The sequence below is a fragment of the Schistocerca nitens genome, chromosome 7 (genome assembly GCF_023898315.1).
Source record: "Schistocerca nitens isolate TAMUIC-IGC-003100 chromosome 7, iqSchNite1.1, whole genome shotgun sequence".
NCBI classification, from domain to species: Eukaryota; Metazoa; Arthropoda; class Insecta; order Orthoptera; family Acrididae; genus Schistocerca; species Schistocerca nitens.
The window spans coordinates 403,228,934-403,249,493 of NC_064620.1; positions in this window are offsets into that span (position 1 = coordinate 403,228,934).

The following is a 20,560-nucleotide window of genomic DNA, read 5'->3' on the forward strand; positions in this document are numbered from 1 at the left end:
CGAAATACATGTGAAAAGAAGTAGTATTTCGTTCCACATGTGAAGTTGTTTTTAAAATACAAAGAAAATTGCCCTAAAATTTTTCAAGAGTAGGTCAGCTGAAGCTAAGGAGTGATATTTTTACCAAGCACAAGCCTATAATCTTTTGTGACTTCGTAGGCTTCCCCCGCATTTCTCCGAGTTTGCTGTTGGATCTTAAAACCAATACTCGGGCTGGCCGACCGAAGAACGATACCTTTTGATGGGAAATAATACAAGCCTCCACGTCCTGATCAGAGGAAATTCTAAGTGTCAAATCATCTTTGACAGAAGCGTGAAGTGCCTAACAAATCGGTGGTAGCGAAACATTGTTCAAACGAGGAACATTGGTTGACAGGCCAATAGCAGAAACAATTTTAAACGAAGGTTTAGATTTGGACCAGTAACTATGTATAATATATTTACTTTGCAGATAACGATAAATAAAATAATTCAAAAATAAGACAGGCACAGCTTTTACCGACTATTTAAAGGTGTTGGACAGATTAAACGAGACAAAGTTCTGGTCAGTATTACAAGAAAATGGAATTCCACGACCCGGATATGGGCCATAAGAAAGTTATTCAATTAAATTACATTTATAAGAAAAACGGGAAACAAAATGACTAAGAATGGCTTTATAACAAACCAAAGAGCTAACTAAAATCGCAATGTTTCTCCAGTTTTATTCAATTTATATTTTAATAACATGACTAGAAACGGAATGAGGAAACAAAAAACAAAGAAGGAATAAAACAATGTAAGGGCCACTATATAAAAAGGTTAAGGTATGCTGATGTCCAAACTATAATAGCCATTTCAGAAGAAGAATTACAGAAAAATATTGTTAAATTAAACCAAATTGTCCAAAATTACAATTTCAAAATATGATGAATATATAAAGAATAACACAGCAAAACTTCATGCTATCTGTGCAACAGTAAAACTAACATCAAACAAATAGACAACTAAAGAAACGTAACTGAAATTATGTAAAACAAGGGCTGTTCCAGTGCTACTTTACGGATATGTGGATTGGACAGCAAACAAAGAAGGCATGAATCGAATAGTGCCGTCAGAAACGAAATTCGTCAGATCTGTTAAAAAGACTTAAACTAAAAGACAGAATAAGAAATCAAGATTTTAGAAATAAGCTTACAATACTTGCAAAAACAGACAAAAAATCGACACATGTAAGTGGAAATGGATCCCACATGCAGACAGAATGCAACAAGGAAGATATCCTAAAAACGTTTTACGATGCAGTATATACCAAAATTGGGTAAGGTATTTAGGTTAACCCAGAAAGAGACGAAACTAAGATACTGAAGCCGGAACAGGTCTCTCGAACATCATCCCTGAATAAAGATGCTGATGAATGTTAAATCCTGCCTAGTCGACGAATATGGGGTATCAAGGAAACCTGCTTCCTTGGACCGCTAGACAACAATTCAAGCAAATCGTATTAATGATTTTTATTACAGAAAAGTAAATTACAATACCTAACTTTGAATATTACACAGATGTGTCGCAAGCAAAGGGCGACAGACAAAATTATCAGACGGCTGCTGTCGCGTTGTCTCCTGGAGAGACGACGGTCAGCTTGCCATTGGCTGACCTCTTCTCACAGCCCTCTCTGCTCTCGTTCCCGACTGGCGTGCTGGCACTTGACTTTACACTGTCACATTCCTCCCCCCCCCCCCCCCCCCCCCCCCCGCTTTCCAAAGCAACGGACCGTCGTCGTATATGGAGCACGACAGTCGCAGGGAAGGCAGGAACGTGGACACTGCGATGGACCAAAAGCTGTGACAGCAGGGAACGATATGCTTCCGGTCGAAACCCACCATAAGGCCTTCGATCAGGTGGAAATGTCCCTGGGAAAATGCTCATAAGGGTACGTGTCCACTTCTTGACGCCCATAGCAAGATGTCGAAGGTGTCGGCTGCCTCGGCGTGGGCGGGTCCAGCTCCATCGGTAGGACGAGAGGAGGCGGAGGAGGCGAAGGCTCCGTCTCCATGGAGTCATCTCGCTGTGTCGTGATGAAACCCTCTGGCGGCTGCTGTGCCTGCGCTGTCCTCTGGATCCGTGAATCTGTGGTAAGAGATTAAGAGATACAGAAGGATCAGCGTGCACATGACAGTGGCGAATTTGATTGTTATGTCGGCGCTGCAATCCGTCTGGGCCTGAAATGAGATACATGCAAGAACCAAGTCGACGAAGGGTCTCACCTCGCGCCCACCGTCTGCTACCGCTAAAAACCCTTAATGTCCCTACCCAACACACGCTTACTCGTGGAAGACATATACGTATATGGGTATGGTGTCTGTCCTTTCGGACATGTCCAAAAGAACAGACACCACTGATGACCTGCAGCAGAGAATTTTTGTGGCGGAGCAGACTGATTTTCCGCACATTCGTGATACTGTGAAGTCATCTGTTCTACTTTTGTGTCCATACCCTGCCAAGTACAGTGTCGACCCGCACAATCCCCCAGTGTCCTTGGTGAAGTAACTGCAACACTTGTGTTTGCAAAGCTTTGAGAATCAGTACACGTGACTGTTCACTGTCATTTTGAACAAAATCATGCCTTGCTGTACAGTGAGGCTATGCAGACGTGCAAAGTATCGTCGCACTACCGAGTTATTTATGATATGCAATCAGCAAGCCTAAGATGTACGAAATAACAAGATGCAGCGGAAGCGTCAAAGTCTGTATCAGGGCCAATCGGAAGACTTCAAAGTGCGTCCGCATTACCATGTTGAGCTGTCGGACGGTACCAGTCTCGTACTGGTACTGAGACAACAATAAAGCCCACCTTTGCAATTTTTGGGCAGTTCGTACAGGAACCGGCTTCATTGGACGAAACAAGGACTAAAATGGCTTGTGATCCGTTACTAAGTAGATTTTTCTGCCCTACAAATAGTGATGGAATTTGGTGACACCATACACAATAGCCGATGCCTCTTTCTCTATTTGCGAATATTTACAGTGAGCTTTGGACAACACTTTTGATTCGAAAGCAATAGGCCTATCTTTATACCAATTCTGTGTGGATCCACTGCACCGATTCCGATTGTCACGATCAAAGTGAACCAAACATCGTTCACTGAGCAATGCACGTTTAAGTTCTTGACAGGCTCATTGGCACTCATCTGTCCAAACAAGGGGGACATTCTTGCGATGCAAGCAATGCAGTGGAGCTGCGATTTGTGCAGAATGGGTATGAACCGAATACAACATTCATTTTCCCTAAGACTGACTGCAATACTAAGATATTGCGAGGAACTGGCAGGTCAGGTGAAAATGTGCTCCCCGACCTGAGCACGAAACCGGGATCTCCTGCTTACATGGCAGACGCACTATCCATCTGAGCCACCGAGGGCACAAAGGATAGTTCAATTGCAGGGACTATCACGGGCACTCCTCCCGTGAGACCCACATTCTCACCTTATATGGTATGTCCATCCACCACGCCGGCCGCTGTGCCCGGCGGTTCTAGGGGCTTCAGTGCGGAACCGCGCTGCTGCTACGGTCGCAGGTTCGAATCTTGCCTCGGGAATGGATGTGTGTGATGTCCTTAGGTTAGTTAGGTTTAAGTAGTTCTAAGTCTAGGGGACTAATGACCTGAGATGTTAAATCCTATAGTGCTTAGAGCCATTTGAATCTGAACCACACTACATTCGTAGTCTCCCTACCCAACACACTCATTACTCGTGGAAGACATTTTTACCAAGTCCCGTAAGAGTTCGGGTAATATGTGTGCATCCGCACAGAAGCAGGTCATCGCCGGTATTGCCAGAAGAGAAGTTGCTGCTGTACAAGGTAACGTTGACCACGTCACTGTATGGAGAGTGCTACGGGAGAACCAGTTGTTTCCGTACCATGTACAGCGTTTGCAGGCACTATATATATATATATATATATATATATATATATATATATATATATATATATATATATATATACTCCGCAAGCCACCCAACGGTGTGTGGCGGAGGGCACTTTACGTGCCACTGTCATTACTTCCCCTTTCTATTCCAGTCGCGTATGGTTCGCGGGAAGAACGACTGTCTGAAAGCCTCCGTGCGCGCTCGAATCTCTCTAATTTTACATTCGTGATCTCCTCGGGAGGTATAAGTAGGGGCAAGCAATATATTCGATACCTCATCCAGAAACGCACCCTCTCGAAACCTGACGAGCAAGCTACACCGCGATGCAGAGCGCCTCTCTTGCAGAGTCTGCCACTTGAGTTTGTTAAACATCTCCGTAACGCTATCACGGTTACCAAATAACCCTGTGACGAAACGCGCCGCTCTTCTCTGGATCTTCTCTATCTCCTCCGTCAACCCGATCTGGTATGGGTGTCTGTTCGGACGTGTCCAAAAGAACAGACACCACTGATGACCTGCAGCTATCTAGAACGAAATTAGAATTATATATTAATACCTTCAGCTGCTGACGGGCGTTGATATATATCAACGGTGACAGGTGAAAATGTGTGCCCCGACCGGGACTCGAATGCGAGATGTCCTGCTTACATGGCAGACGCTCTATCCATCTGAGCCACCGAGGGCACAGAGGTTAGTGCGGCTACAGGGACTCTCTCGCGAACGCCTCCCGCGAGACCCACATTCTCACTTTATAAGTCCACACACTACATTCGAAGTGTCCCTACCCAACACGTTACTCGTGGAATACATTCTTACCAAGTCCCGTAAGATTTCGATTAATATGTGTGCATCCGCACAGAAGAAGAAGGTCATGGCCGGTATTGTCAGAAATATATACTTATATGGCTATGGTGTCTTTTTTTTCGGACATGTCCCTCAGTGGCTCGAATGGATAGAGCGTCAGCCATGTATGCAGGAGATCCTGGGTTCGAGTTCCGGTCGGGGCACACATTTTGCCTGTCCTCATTGATATATATCGACGCCTGTCAGCAGCTGAAGGTATTACTATATAATTATAATTTCGTTGTACACGGTTGCAGATCATCAATGGCGTGTGTTCCTTCGGACATGTTAGAATGAACAGACACCATATCAATATAAGTATACAGGGTGTTACAAAAAGGTACGGCCAAACTTTCAGGAAACATTCCTCACACACAAATAAAGAAAAGATGTTATGTGGTCATGTGTCCGGAAACCCTTAATTTCCTTGTTAGAGCTCATTTTAGTTTCGTCAGTATGTACTGTACTTCCTCGATTCAGCGCCAGTTGGCCCAGTTGAAGGAAGGTAATGTTGACTTCGGTGCTTGTGTTGACATGCGACTCATTGCTCTACAGTACTAGCATCAAGCACATCAGTACGTAGCATCAACAGGTTAGTGTTCATCACGGACGTGGTTTTGCAGTCAGTGCAATGTTTACAAATGCGGAGTTGGTAGATGCCCATTTGATGTATGGATTAGCACGGGGCAATAGCCGTGACGCGGTACGTTTTTAGCGAGACAGATTTCCAGAACGAAGGTGTCCCGACAGGAAGGCGTTCGAAGCAATTGATGGGCGTCTTAGGGAGCACAGAACGTTCCAGCCTATGACTCGCGACTGGGGAAGACCTAGAACGACGAGAACACCTGCAATGGACGAGGCAATTCTTCGTGCAGTTGACGATAACCCTAATGTCAGCGTCAGAGAAGTTGCTGCTGTACAAGGTAACATTGACCACGTCACTGTATGGAGAGTGCTACGGGAGAACCAGTTGTTTCCGTACCATGTACAGCGTGTGCAGACACTATCAGCAGCTGATTGGCCTCCACGGGTACACTTCTGCGAATGGTTCTTCCAACAATGTGTCAATCCTCTTTTCAGTGCAAATGTTCTCTTTACGGATGAGGCTTCATTCCAACGTGATCAAATTGTAAATTTTCACAATCAACATGTGTGGGCTGACGATAATCCGCACGCAATTGTGCAATCACGTCATCAACATAGATTTTCTGTGAACGTTTGGGCAGGCACTGTTGGTGATGTCTTGATTGGGCCCCATGTTCTTCCGCCTACGCTCAATGGAGCACGTTATCATGATTTCATACAGGATACTCTACCTGTGTTGCTAGAACAGGTGCCTTTACAATTACGACACAACATGTGGTTCATGCGTGATTGAGTTCCTGCACATTTCAGTCGAAGTGTTCGTACGCTTCTCAACAACAGATTCGGTCACCGATGGATTGGTAGAGGCGGACCAATTCCATGGCCTCCACGCTCTCCTGACCTCAACCCTCTTGACTTTTACTTATGGGGGCATTTGAAAGCTCTTGTCTACGCAACCCCGGTACCAAATATAGAGACTCTTCGTGCTCGTATTGTGGACGGCTGTGATACAATACGCCATTCTCCAGGGCTGCATCGGCGCATCAGGGATTCCATGCGACGGAGGGTGGATGCATGTATCCTCGCTAACGGAGGACATTTTGAACATTTCCTGTAACAAAGTGTTTGAAGTCACGCTGGTACGTTCTGTTGCTGTGTGTTTCCATTCCATGATTAATGTGATTTGAAGAGAAGTAATAAAATGAGCTCCAACATGGAAAGTAAGCGTTTCCGGACACATGTCCACATAACGTATTTTCTTTCTTTGTGTGTGAGGAATGTTTCCTGAAAGTTTGGCCGTACCTTTTTGTAACACCCTGTATAGTTCTTTCAATACCGGCCATGGCCTTCTTCTTCTGTGCGGATGCATACATATTACTCGAACTCTTATGGGACTTGGTAAGAATGTCTTCCACGAGTAATGAGTGTGTTGGGTAGGGACACTACGAATGTAATGTGTGGAGATATAAGGTGAGAATGTGTGTCTCGGGGGAGGCATGCGCGAGATAGTCCCTGCAATTGCACTATCCTCTGTGCTCTCGGTGGCTCAGATGGATAGAGCGTCTGCCATGTAAGCAGGAGATCCCGGATTCGAGTATCTATGATGGCTGTCGGCTCTGCGTTGTCGCTTTGCTGTTCGTCAACCTTCTCGTCGCCAAATGTTAAATCCTGCCTAGTCATCGAATATGGGGTGTTTAGGAAACCTGCTTTCACGGATCGCTAGACAACAATTCAAACAAATCGTATTAATAAGTTTTATTACAAAAAAATAGTTGGTAATACTTAACTTTGAATATCACATAGATGTGTCGCAAGCAAAAGGTGATAGACAAAATAATCAAGTACTTCAGTATATACAATTCCTAAGTCACTGCTATACAATTACCTAATCTTGATGCTGCTGTTCGACTGGGCCGCGACCAGTCGGGCGTGGCGCTTATGCCCTCTTCTCATAGCGGTCGTTGCTATCGCGTTGTCGTCCTGGAGAGGGGTCAGTCAGGATGCAATTGACTTACGTCTTGTCACAGCCCTCTCTCTCATTCCCGACTGGAGTGCCAGTGCTTGATTTTACGCCGTAACAATGAGTATGATATGATGATGATGATGAAATGCAGTCCGAAAAAGTGGTCTAAAAGCATCATTCCACCTTGCTCTGCGCTTTTAGATGACTATCAGAATACTGCTACAACCACGGGATGTTGTTTCTACAGACCAGTTCGATGCAACTCTCCACGCTACTCTGTCATGAGTTTTCATATCCGTATGATTATTACACCTCAATTCCATTTGAAACTGGTTACTGAATTCAAGCTTTGATCTATTGCCAGTGTTTGACAATTATGTCACAGTGTATGAAACACCTGGTTGGGAAGCGCACTCAGCCACTGTGTGCTAGCGTATGCCCTCATTCTGCTGCTGGTTCTGTAACTAGTAGCCAGTAGGCACAATAAAAACCAGCACTACAGATAAGGTTTTGTGGTTGTATTGATCGCTGTTCCAACCAAAGGTATGATGGGAATATTGATTTATAGCTATGTTAGCCCCTAACCCCCCCCCCCTCCGCCATCTTTACTCTTTTTATTAAGAGACTGCAATAACTATGGCTTGCAGCATCTCTACCAAGCACACCGTTTACTGTGAGTTTTGGTTCCTCGTTTGCCTCTTCTGATAAAAATTTAATGCAACTGCGTATAATAACATGTTTCTGATAATGAAGAACTTTTCCTGCACAGACTATGGTGCCGCACTGTGTAGTAAAGAGATAGCAGCGAGAACGCTGCAGGTGCACAGGTCGGGAGGCAAGAGTCAGCTGAGGCAGCCACCCTTTCGGACCAATGAAATGAATAGCCCAGCACTCACGACTGATTGGATTGCGTTTCTGCGCCACCCTTCGTTATTTCGCGCGTTCTATGTAACCCAATACGTCGATTCTGCCCCTACTTGAGTATTATTCAACAATTTAGCATGCACTTCAGGTACGATTAAGAGTGGAAACAGGGAGTATTCAAGGAATAGCAGTGCCTATCGCAGAGGGTTTGTTTCGTAAGTACTTGTGGTTCGCTGAGGCATTCATGGAAAGTCCAACGGCAGATACAAGAGGTTCTAAAGAGAGGCTCTATACATCAGACAGAGATTTACTGTTAAAATCCTAAGAGCATATGTTCTGAAAAGAGTCGGGCGACACGTTACTTCTTCCGTTGTACAACTCCCAAAGCGACAGTGCTAGGAAGACCAGAAATATTCAAGCCCACCATGAAAGTTTATCAACAACCGTTCTCCCTACGCACGGTCAGAGAATCGAATGCGAGGAGATTGGAGAAACTGTGTGAGTACGACATGTATCTCGCTAGAAATCGTAACACACAGGCGTAAATACAGATGTAAGTGAGTCTAGATCTATATCAGGAACTGCCGGCGAATGTCATTCCTGCAGGGTTGATCAGGCGTTTCTGAAAGCAGGATACGACGGCATCCAGAAGACTACATTCTTCGAATATGATTTGTGACGCTCCACGAAAATACCCGTTGTATGTCATTGCAACACAATACCTATCCCTTGCATAGAAGCTAAATTGTAACAATTTCTTCTTCTGCTCATTGACAAATAAAATTCGTATCCGTCATATCTTTTTGTTAGTGATTGATTTCGTAAAGATGGCTGTACAGTGATCTACAATATGAAACTTCCTGGCAGATGTGTGCCGGACCGAGACTCGAACTCGGGACCTTTGCCTTTCGCGGGCAAGTGCTCTACCGGCTGAGGTACCCAAGCATGACTCACGCCCCGTCCTCACAGCTTTAATTCTGCCAGTACCTCGTCTCCTACCTTCCAAACGAGAAGCAGCACTTTGGCCCAGTTTGCGAGCATTTGGCAATAACGTCGTCCTATTTCACAATTCGGCATTTATCGCACCTATGTCCTATGTCGGAAAGACACGAATGGCACACTAAGGAGTTAGTGTGCCATTCGTATATATATATATATATATATATATATATATATATATATATATATATATATATATATATATATATATATTCGTGTCTTTATATATATATATATATACCGGGTGATCAAAAAGTCAGTATAAATTTGAAAACTTAATAAACCACAGAATAATGTAGATAGAGAGGTAAAAATTGACACACATGCTTGGAATGACATGGAGTTTTATTAGAATAAAAAAAAAGCAAAGTTCACAAAATGTCCGACAGATGGCGCTGGACAGCAAAATGTCAGTGACTGCGCATGACAGTCGTGTATAAAAGGAGCTGTAATGAGAGAGACAATCTTCCTTCCAAATATAACCTGGCCTTGTTGCCCCCCTCCCCAGGGCCCCCTTTTTCTCTCCTTCTCCCAGAGCGGATTTTTCTCCTCCCCCCCCCCCCCCCTGAGACCCTGCACCCCATACTTGCCTCTTTCGCTCCGACGTCCCCTCCCTACCTGGCCCTCTTCAGCGCGCCCCCCGCCCATCTCCCCCCTCTCTTACCCTCCCTCCCTCCCATCCTTCTTCCGATCTCGCTCATCTCCTTGCGCCTGTCAGATCCTCCGTTTTGATCATCGTCAGTGTGGCACGTCAGTGTTGTGTTAGTGCTGTTTCTCCTGTGCGTCAAGAGGTGTGATTTTAATTGTGTGCTGCCTTGAGGTTCGCTATCGGTGTTTGTTATGTGCTACGCCATTCGTCGATACTTTTTATGCTCTGGTCTTACTGTGCCTTGTGTTCTTTTAATTGTCGCAGTGTGTGGCTTTTTGTGTGCGCTACCTTTTTTACAGTTTTTTATCTCCATTTTACAGTCGCCCTTTTTTTGTCTATTGCCTTCCATGATGTTCACCCTTTTTTTATATCTATGTTCACCATATTCTCTCCTTTGTATATTTTTCACTGTCTTCTATTATTTGTTCTATGTCTTTCGGCTGAAAAGCAGTGCATATGCTGCTGCCAGCCCGCGCCGATGGGGAATTGAAATACAATAAAGAAAAAAAAAAAGAGAGAGAGAATCAGATGCGCCAGCAATCGCAGCATGTTGATGTTACTTGAAAAGGTGCTTTTAGTGAAGCTGTATTATCAGAATGGGGAATGTGCTAGTTCAGCGTTACGATCCTATCGCCATAGGAAGGGGATTCGAACGGGTAAAGGTCCGTTGACAAATACAGCTGTGGCGAGAATGATTTCGAAGTTCGAAGCCACGGGTTGTTTAGACGGTAGACCCCGTAGTGGCCGACCGAGCACAAGGCGTTACCCTGCTGAGACAAAATGGAGACTGTAGCGGGTTCGTCTACGCACGGGGAATTCAGCGCTCGTGCAGTCACACGTCGCACCAGCATTCCATACACTACCGTTTGGTTGGCACTGAGTCGTACCCTCCGATGCTATCTGTACAAAATCCATCGGCATCATGAACTGTTACCTGGCGATTTAGTGAAGCGGAGGGCATTTGCGGTGTGGGCGTTTCAAAGATGGCGGAAGATGACGATTGGTTGAGTAACGTTTTGTGGACCGACGAAGCTCATTTCACGCTCCGAGGGTCTGTCAACGCCCACAACTGTAGAATTTGGGCTACCGAAAATCCTAGAACTGTCGTGGAAACTCCATTGCATGACGGGAAAGTCACGGTATGGGTTGGATTTACCATATCTACCATTATCGGGCCTTTTTTCTTCGAGGAAATGCGTGATTCTTGTTTTGTAACGGCTACCGTGACGGGTGAGAGGTACGCCGATATGTTACAGTATCGCATCATCCCCAGCCTGGCTGATAAACACCTGCTGGAACGTACGATGTTTATGCAGGACATCTCAAGGGATGCTGAAAGACAACATCCGACGCCAATGCCTCACCATAACTCCGGACATGCTTTACAGTGCTGTTCACGTTATTCTTCGACTACAGGTATTGTTGAGGAATGACGGTGGACATATTGGGCATTTCCTGTAAAGAACATCATTTTTGCCAATGTGACATTAGTAACCGACCGTAAAGCTCACATGAAATTTCGATTTGTGGCCTTTTTTTGTCGACGCCTTGCTTTCTGAAGCGTCGCCAACACCACGTGTGACGTAGTATGGCAGCTCGCTTTTTCACCATTACGGAGAAAGGTTGCAGGCACCTTTGAGCCAAATTTCAGAAATACGCGTCGTGCGGGGAGTCATTTACGAGGTTTCGAAAAAGAGATCCTTTAATTTTGATGTGCAGTGTATTTCATCACGCTATTGGTCATCTCTAAGAAGACCACTGGTCGAACGCGGTTTAGAGAAAGGGTCTCAGTAGAACAGTGGACGGTGGACACAAAGACGGCATCAGCAGTCTCATAAGATGGCGTTCGCTTTAACGGCTCGCCGTGCAAGCACGTGTGTGTGTGTGCGCGCGCGCTCGCCTGACGTTCGCCCCGGCTTACTGGCGGAAGCCGGCAGCCCCTCGGGGGCGGAGCAGCAGGGAGAGGGAGAGGGACAGGGAGAGGAAGGGTCAGTAAATTTTACGGGTGAGGGCGCGTAATACCGCGCTGTCACTCGGCCGATGGCGGAGCCCGCAGAGCCGCGCTGCGCCGCGCCTCCGGCCTGTCCCTCAAAGGGCGGCGCCTTACACCAGCCACCGCTAGGCCCCGGCCGGCAAAGCCCCCGGGCGCAATTTACTGTCCGCCTCTAACAACCGGCTAGCCGGCCAGCCGCCACGCTAAAACTCAGGAAGCGCCCGGGATGACTGGTCCTTCGTCTCGTGCGTGCTCCTTTAAATAACAAAGTGATGAGAATACCTGCCAGCAGATGGCAGCCATAACGTACAGGGTGTAGAGAGCCTGTATACAGAGAGAGTGGCCGTTGGCAGTGTGCGATTTGTGCTTTTACCAATTGGGGGGGGGGGGGGGGGAGATGTCTTAGGGGGTTAGTATAATTGCATATGTTACTAGCTTGGACCGTGGCGTTACCAATGGTTAAACAGTTATTTACAAATAGATGTTAATGCCGAAACTCACTATTCACGCGTATGCACTATCAGAAAAGCAATCCCTTGTTATATCTTTAAAAGTACATTATAGGTAAAGCTTATTTACAAAATCATGTACATACAGGTATACGACGGGAATTCAAAAAGTAAAGGCATATTTTTGAAAAGCTGCACTTATTCTGATGACAGAAAACTGAAACATGCGTTATTTTTCTACGTAACCTCCCTGTACTTCAGTGCAGTTTTCCCGACGTTTTACGAGTTTTTCTTTTTTATTTCATCAGAAAATACGCTTTTCGGTTGCATCTGTAACTAATTTTGCACCGCAGCAATGACGTCTTCATCACTTTCAAATCTTCTTCCCTGTAGTGCTTCCGTTAAGGGTCCAAACACGTGAAAATCACTTGGAGCCAGGTTTGTACTGTATGGTGGATGTTCCATCACTTCGAATCTCAACTCCTTTATTGCGTCGTTTAGCAGAATGTGGGCAAGGATGACATCTCTTCACAGTTTTCCACGACGTATGGATCTGATTGCAGGTTTTAGTTTCGTACGCAACACATCACATCCACCATACAGTACAGACCTGGCTCTAAAGCCTCGTTTACGCTGGGGCGACGTCTTGCAACATTGTGGCATGCTACGGAAATGTGGCGTGCGTCGTCTTGTAGCATGTTACAACAGGCAACATCTTGCGGCGTATGTTGCATGCGGCGCGTTAATTTATACCAAAGGAACAGAATTTGTGCCACACGCGTGTCGGTCTTGCAGTATAAAGGATGATAAAGTATCGCAGCGGCGGCCTACTCGGTACTTGCACATGCAACTAACAACGGAAATGAAAACCAAAGGAAAAGAAAACGATGGTGGAAGAGAAGAGTATTTAAAGAAGGTCCACGAAATAGTATCCTAGGAACTAGAAGCAGACGATGGTGCGTTATTTAGTAATGTGTGATTTCGTCCCAGACGCGTTAGTCCGCGCCATACCGTTGCTAAACGGTGGCCTAACGCTAAATATTCGCACAGGTACCGGGCCGGTCACCACCCTGTGTCAGGGCCCGGGGTGGGAATTTCAGCCCCCAGCTCACCCAACTCTATGGTACGACTGCTGCGGTATGACTGCCACACTACTTCCCTCGCAAGTTCGCAAGTAAACGGATGACGCACCTTAGACGAAAGCAACAATGACAACAGCCGGCCGGTGTGGCCGTGCGGTTCTAGGCGCTTCAGTCTGAAGCCGCGTGACCGCTACGGTCGCAGGTTCGAATCCTGCCGCGGGCATGGATGTGTGTGATGTCCTTAGGTTAGTTAGGTTTAAGTAGTTCTAAGTTCTAGGGGACTGATGACCACAGGTGTTAAGTCCCATAGTGCTCAGAGCCATTTGAGCCATTTTGAACAATGACAACATGATAATGATGATTTAGTTCTAAATGTTTTGAAATGCTTAACTACTACATAACACTTTTTCAAAATTAATAAGCAAACATATTAATAGTATTAATAGTAAGACTGTATTAAAAACTTTCAGTGTTCGGCTCCACAAATTTAAATTATATGTAAAGTTTTACTCCAGTGCGTGGGAAATAAACAGCCCAGGTTGGGATGCATAAACTGAAGCCAGAGGAGGGGATGGTCTGATGCAGAGGGGGGGAAATCCCCCCATCCCACCCTGCAAATCGCACACTGGCCGTAGGTGAAGTTGCCCGTGAATGGTTGATTAGCTTTGGCGCCATGTTTCCCTCAAACGTCTCTTGCGCTTCCTATGTTCGCCGCGCTTTTAAGTTGAATTGAAGTTCAAAGGACTTTTGGAAACAATTAAAAGGTATTTGATTATTGAGAGACTTGTTATGCGTTGTGCATGCATGTTCGATTTAGTTGTATATTGTTTTTAGTACGTAATTAGCGTTTGCGTGCATACTGGTAGCATCACAAGCTTTTCTGAAGCCAATATCTGACAGTCCTTGCTGGAAACGGAAAGTTCCTGTAATTGTTGTGCCATGCTCATTCGACTTTATAGCGTCAAACTTTATTTCGTTCCGAATCAGAACACTAGACATTATTTTGGTTTCAGTATTATTGCCTGACTGTTGACGCAGTTGTCGTGGTTGCTGAAACATTATTCGTAGCAAATAAAAATGGCTCTGAGCACTATGGGACTCAACTGCTGTGGTCATAAGTCCCCTAGAACTTAGAACTACTTAAACCTAACTAACCTAAGGACATCACACACATGCATGCCCGAGGCAGGATTCGAAACTGCGACCGTAGCAGTTGCACGGTTCCGGACTGCGCGCCTAGAACCGCGAGACCACCGCGGCCGGCTCGTAGCAAATAATTGGAGGTACTCTTGAAGACAGTTTTTAATAGGCCTACTTACTGTGGGGTAGAAGGGATACGGTAGTTTTCTTGTTGTATTTGGTCGTTATTACAGTAGCCTACATTTAACATTACCTGATTTTTTGTAATCTTTTTCATTTGTTATCTACGAGAGGTATTCAGTATAGTCGTAAGCAGATGTTTAGTTGTGACATGCAAAACGTTTGAAGACGTGACAAGAAGTACTAATACGTCTCACACTTTTTGCATGTCACAAGTAAACAACTGCTTACGACTTTCATTCATCTGACGTAATACAGGTACGTTAAATCTTTAGCGTTATGCGCTTCCGATACAAAACAAATGCTATACACTATATTTTTTTATTTAAGTTACTTTCATTGCAATATGTCGAGTAAACGAACTTTAAAGGAGATAAATACAAGTAACGAATAATGTTTACAGCCACTGTATCAAATTTTCCTGTGCTGTACGTAATAGGCTACTATGAGTATATTACAGCTGTAAAGAAAGACATTTAACGAATGATTTCGCCATATTGCCTTGTGCTTTTGATTCGGTGAGTGTGTACTCCACTACTCCACTATTGGCCATTCAAAAGTCCCGCCCGCAGTTTGGCAGAAACATGGCCGCCGTATCGTCCGGTTGGCCACTCTCTCCCTACACAGGCTCTCTAACAGGGTGGCTATATACACTGAGGTGGCAAAAGTCACAGGGTAGCGATATGCACATATGCAGACGGCGGTAGTATCGCTTACACAAGGCATAAAAGGACAGTGCGTTGGCGGAGCTGTCATCTCCGGCGGTACTCCGAAAGGATACCGCCCTTCGATTGTGCCATTCCAGCACTAATCGAAGCGCTACGTTTTCAGGTGCCAGCCAGCCCAGCAGCAGTGGTCCAGCCGAGCAGCAGCAGCAGCAGCAGCAGCAGCGGTCCCGGCCAGCAGAAGCGGTCCCGGCCAGCAGCAGCGGTCCAGCGGCCCCGGCCCCGTCCGCGGTAGCAGCAGCAGCAGCAGCTGCGGCATTCCTGCCACAGCGTCAGCGCCAGTGCCAGCAGCGTGGGACTCTGGTCTTCGTCCGTCTTCGTCTGTCCCCAGCTTTTTTTTTTCCTTTCCTTTTCGTCCTGTGCATTTTTGTTTATCCCTGTCGTCATGTCAGCCCCCACCACCACTACCACCACAGCCATAGTTTATACTTCTCCCTCCGCCGCCACCACCACCATTACATGGTGTGCACAGTCACACTCCCCTCTTTCCAACCCTCCTCTTCTCACTCTCCCTTCGCCCTCGCTCTTTGTCGCTCCCTCTCCAGCTTCTTCCTCCCACTCCTCTCCCTCTGATCCTTTCCCCCCACTCCCACAGCCAGTCACTGCAGCTCCAGCTAGGGTGGTGGCCCGTCGGGCCACTGCCCATGCCCAACTCTCCCCATCGCCTTCGCTATCACCGCCACTACCGTCGCCGTCGCCGTCGCCTTCACCGTCACCATTTCCGGCGCGAACTGCTGCGTCCACGCCGGGACCTGCCCCTTCCCGCCACCTCCCTATAGCTCCCGTCCCTCATATCACCACCCACCCTTCTGCCACCGTTAAACGCCCTAGTGGCACCACCACCTCCTCCGCTCCCAAAAAGGCCCCACCCCGTCCTCCTTCCCCCCCCCCCCAGGATGCCATGGATGTCTCCACTCCTGGCCCTGCTCTCTCCGCCTCATCCTCCTCCTCCTCCTCCCCCCCTCTTTATACAAATACCTCCTCTCCCGTCCCGATCCTTCCCTTCTCGAGGCCCGGAATCTCTCCCTCCTCCTCCACCAACACTTCCACGGTGCCCCCATCTCCCTCCTCACTCCCAGACGGCATTCCGTTCTCATCTCCTCCCCCAGCCCCACCCTCAATACTGACATCCTCTCCCGCCTCCCCATCACCCACTTTGGCTCCAACCCCTCCCTCACCCCTGCTCCTTCTCCATCTCCTACCCGCCAACCCCAACCCCCGCATTGCCCGCAGACCCTCACCGCTGTGATCACTCGGCTCAGTCTGACGATCACAGAGGAGGAGGTGTCGGCAGAGCTCAAGGCGCATCCCACACTGCAGTTGCGGGCAGTCCGCCGCATTTTCAACTCGGCCGGCCCCATCAGCCTTATGTGGGTTTTCTCTGGGGACAGCCCCTCCATTGACCATCTCCTGAAGGAGGGTGCCCTCCTCTTCAACCAGCGCTATAAGGTCGCCCCCTCCCAATCCCTGTGCTGCCAGAGGTGTCTGTGTTATAACACACACCCAAGAGCCGAGTGCCGCGAAGGCCCCACCTGCCCGCATTGTAGGCAAGCACACTTCCTCCAGCAGTGCTCTAACCTTCAATCCCCTCCCTCCTGTAATACCTGCAATCTCCCCCATCCCACCTACTCCCAGAAGTGTAAAGCCCGACCCCCTCCGACCACTCCTGAACTCACCGTCCCTGTCCGTCCTCTGGACGCCCCCACCCCTCCTGGCAATTCCCTTCGTCCCCGTCCCCCCCCAGACACACTCCGACACCACCAGCAACTCCAGCGACACATTCGTAATTTGCTCGTGGCTAAGAAACGCCGGGACTGGCGACAGACATGCACCCGTTTAAATGCTACCCTACCTATAAACTCGTCCTTCTGGTCGGCCTTCTGTCGCCTTACTGGAACTAAACCCTCCCCCTACTATCCTCTTCTCCATAATGATCATCCCTTGCCTGACACCCTTAGTAAGGCCAATCACTTTGCCTCTTACCTCTCCGATGTCTTTTCCATCCCCGATTATCCCCAGTTCGATTAATCCCTCTTCCCAGATGTCCACGATCGAACTGACACTTCTGACCCTCCCCTCACCCCTGGTTTCCAGTACTTGGACAACATGGCACACACGGAACTCAATGCCCCTATCACTACACAGGATCTCATTGCTACACTCCGCATGAAACGCAACACTGCTCCTGGTCACGATCGAGTCACCTACCGTCACCTTCGTGAAGCTCCTGTCTCTTTCCTCTCCACCCTGGCCAGGCTCTACAATGTAGTCCTGTCCACTGGTTACTACCCTGACCTGTGGAAAACCTCCCATATCCTGATGTTCCTTAAACCTGGTAAACCGCCATCCGCCGTCTCCTCCTACCATCCCATCAGCCTTACCTCGGTCTTCAGCAAGGTCCTGGAATCTATCCTCACCCGCCGCATCCACCAGCATCTCCGCCAGCACCGCCGCCTTCCCATTACCCAGTGTGGCTTTCGGCCGTCCTTCTCTTCCGACGACCTTCTCCTTCACCTCACTCATCTCCTTTCCGAACAGCTTAATCCCGTCGCTCTGCAATCTTCCTCTCCTGGGACCTCGAATGTGCTTATGACCACGTATGGCATTCTGGTCTCCTCTTCAAGCTCCAAACATTCGCCTTTCCCATTAATTACGTCCGTCTGATCGGCTCCTTTCTCTCCCACCGTCCTTCCTACGTCACCATCCATAACACGGATTCCTACACCTTTTTTCCCTCCGCCGGTGTGCCCCAAGGCTCCGTCCTCTCGCCCCTTCTGTACCTTTTGTATACGGCGGACATGCCGCCGCCGTCACCCCCCCGTCCACCTTCTCCAGTTTGCCAATGACACCGCCTTCCTTGCCCTTGCCCCCACCCTGAAGCGCTCCCAACACCTTCTCCAATCGCATCTTGACCGGTTCACCACTTGATGCAACCAGTGGTTGCTCAAGGTCAATCCCTCCAAAACCCAGGCGATCTTTGTAGGCAAAACCACCCCTTCCTTCCGCCTCCTTGATTTCTGTCTCACCATCTATGGCCGTCCTATCGCCCTCACCCCCACCCTTAAGTACCTTGGCGTCACCCTCGACCGTCGACTCTCCTGGACCCCCCATTTCCGGGCAATCCAAGCCAAGGCACGCTCCCGACTCCGTCTCCTCAAGCTCCTTTCTGGCCATACGTGGGGTCTGGAACCCTCCACCATACGCCACACCTATAAGTCCCTCATCCGCCCTATCCTTTGTTACACCCATCCGGCCTGGATCTCCGTCCCCCCTACCTTTTATAAATCCCCTCAAATCCTTGAACACCATGCTCTCTGCCTCACCTATTGCATCCGTCTCCCCTCCCCCATGCGGATCCTGTACGATCTCATTCCGTTCCCCCACCTCCTCCTTTTCCTTGAAAGGATACAGATCCTGCACACCTCCCGCAAGCTCGACCCTCCTCACCCGCTTGTCTCGCCCATCCTCTCCCACCCCCGCCCGCTGCCGCGCCTGTATTCCCACGTCCCACCCGGTCTCCATCTCTCCACCCTCCTTACCCTCTCCCAAGGTGGCTTCCTCCAGCTCCCTCTCCCTGATGATGCCCTCCTCCCCTCCATCTACCCCTCCTACCAACTTTGATCCTCCCACCCTCTTCCTGTGTTTGCTCCTTTGGGCACCCTCCCTCCCTTCTCTCCCTCTTCCCACCCTCCTCCATTTCTTCCCACTCCTCCCCCGGGCTTCCCCTCCCCAGTCCCCCTCCTCCTCCCCCCATCTCCTCAGCCACTGGCATCCTTGTTCTCCCCTGTCCCCCACCTCACCCTTATTCCCCTCTTGGCAGGTCCCCGTACTCGCACACGCTAAGCGGACATTTGCGCCCCGGAGATCATCGCCATCAGTGTCTCGTGTGTGCCATCGTGTTAAGTGTTCAGTGTTCACCGTCACACTCAATCGTTCACCAGTGCCATCGACATCTTCAGTGTTTGTGCTTCGTGTCAACAGTTTGTAGTGTGGATTGTCATCGAGTGTGAACGGCTTCATGTTTTTTTATGTTCATGTGTCTACTGTTTTTTCCCCGCCGTTTTGTTCCAACTCATGTGTCTTCTCTGTTTTTATCATTGTACTATCTTTGGCTGAAGAGCGGCGTATTGTGCTGCTGCCAGCCTACCTGTTCTATGGGTTTTAAAATCACAATAAAGAAAAAAAAGCGGAGCTGTCATTTGTACGCAGATGATTCTGAGAAGCACATTGTCAGGAGTGTGCCGAGAATGCCAAATTTCAGGCATTACCTTTCACCACGGACAGAGCAGCGGCCGAAGGCATTCACTTAACCCGGTATTACTCGACGGTCCGCCGCGAACGGTACTGGTCCATCGCGACAGCCATCCAGCGGTAGAACGAGTGAAACTACCAAAATTAACAGACACATTATCTGCACGCATGAATAGAGAGCATTTCTAAACTGCCGTCAATCCGCGCATGCGCGGCAGGAAGCGATAATTCGCGCATGCGCAGAAGGGTGTACCACGGTGTTTTCTGCTTGTTGTTTGGTTATTGTTAGGCGTCTAGTGGCTAATTTCGGACGTTCGTGTTGGGGGATTTTTCGCGTTGGGGATCTTCTGCATTTTTTTTCAGTAAACAGGTTTCACAAATGCAGAAAAGAAACGTTTTTTGCAGTAGACTCTTATATACTAGCTGTTTGTGAAAGGTTTTTTCTATTGATAGCTTCGTATTCTAGAAATGGAGCAGAGAGGAATTAAGCGTCTGAAATAAGGCATACAGCGAGGAAAGGTGTATGTATGACCCACTGTATCATAATATGGTAGTCGGAAATTGTTTCTTTCTGAGGAATATGCATAAAACGTTATACGGTGATTTTCGATTTGTAACGTAATGCGTTAGTTTACGAAAGTCCAGGTTTGATTTAATTGCACCCCTTGCTTGATTTCAACATGCCAGAAAATAGAAACTGGCAGTGAAAGGGAGAAAGTCCTTGCAGTTTGCCCCAGTGCGACAGACTAGGACTGCAAAATTCTGAGCCTAGTCCAAGCTTGGAAAAATAACACAAGGTCACCTAATTTAATGTGTTGCAAATTGCAGTGCATATATCCACGACAACTTTTGAAATGGTAGGCTGTGCTATTCTGTGGCTAAAAGCCAGACTCTTAAAAGATTCCCCATTCGCCAGGAAACGTAATGTT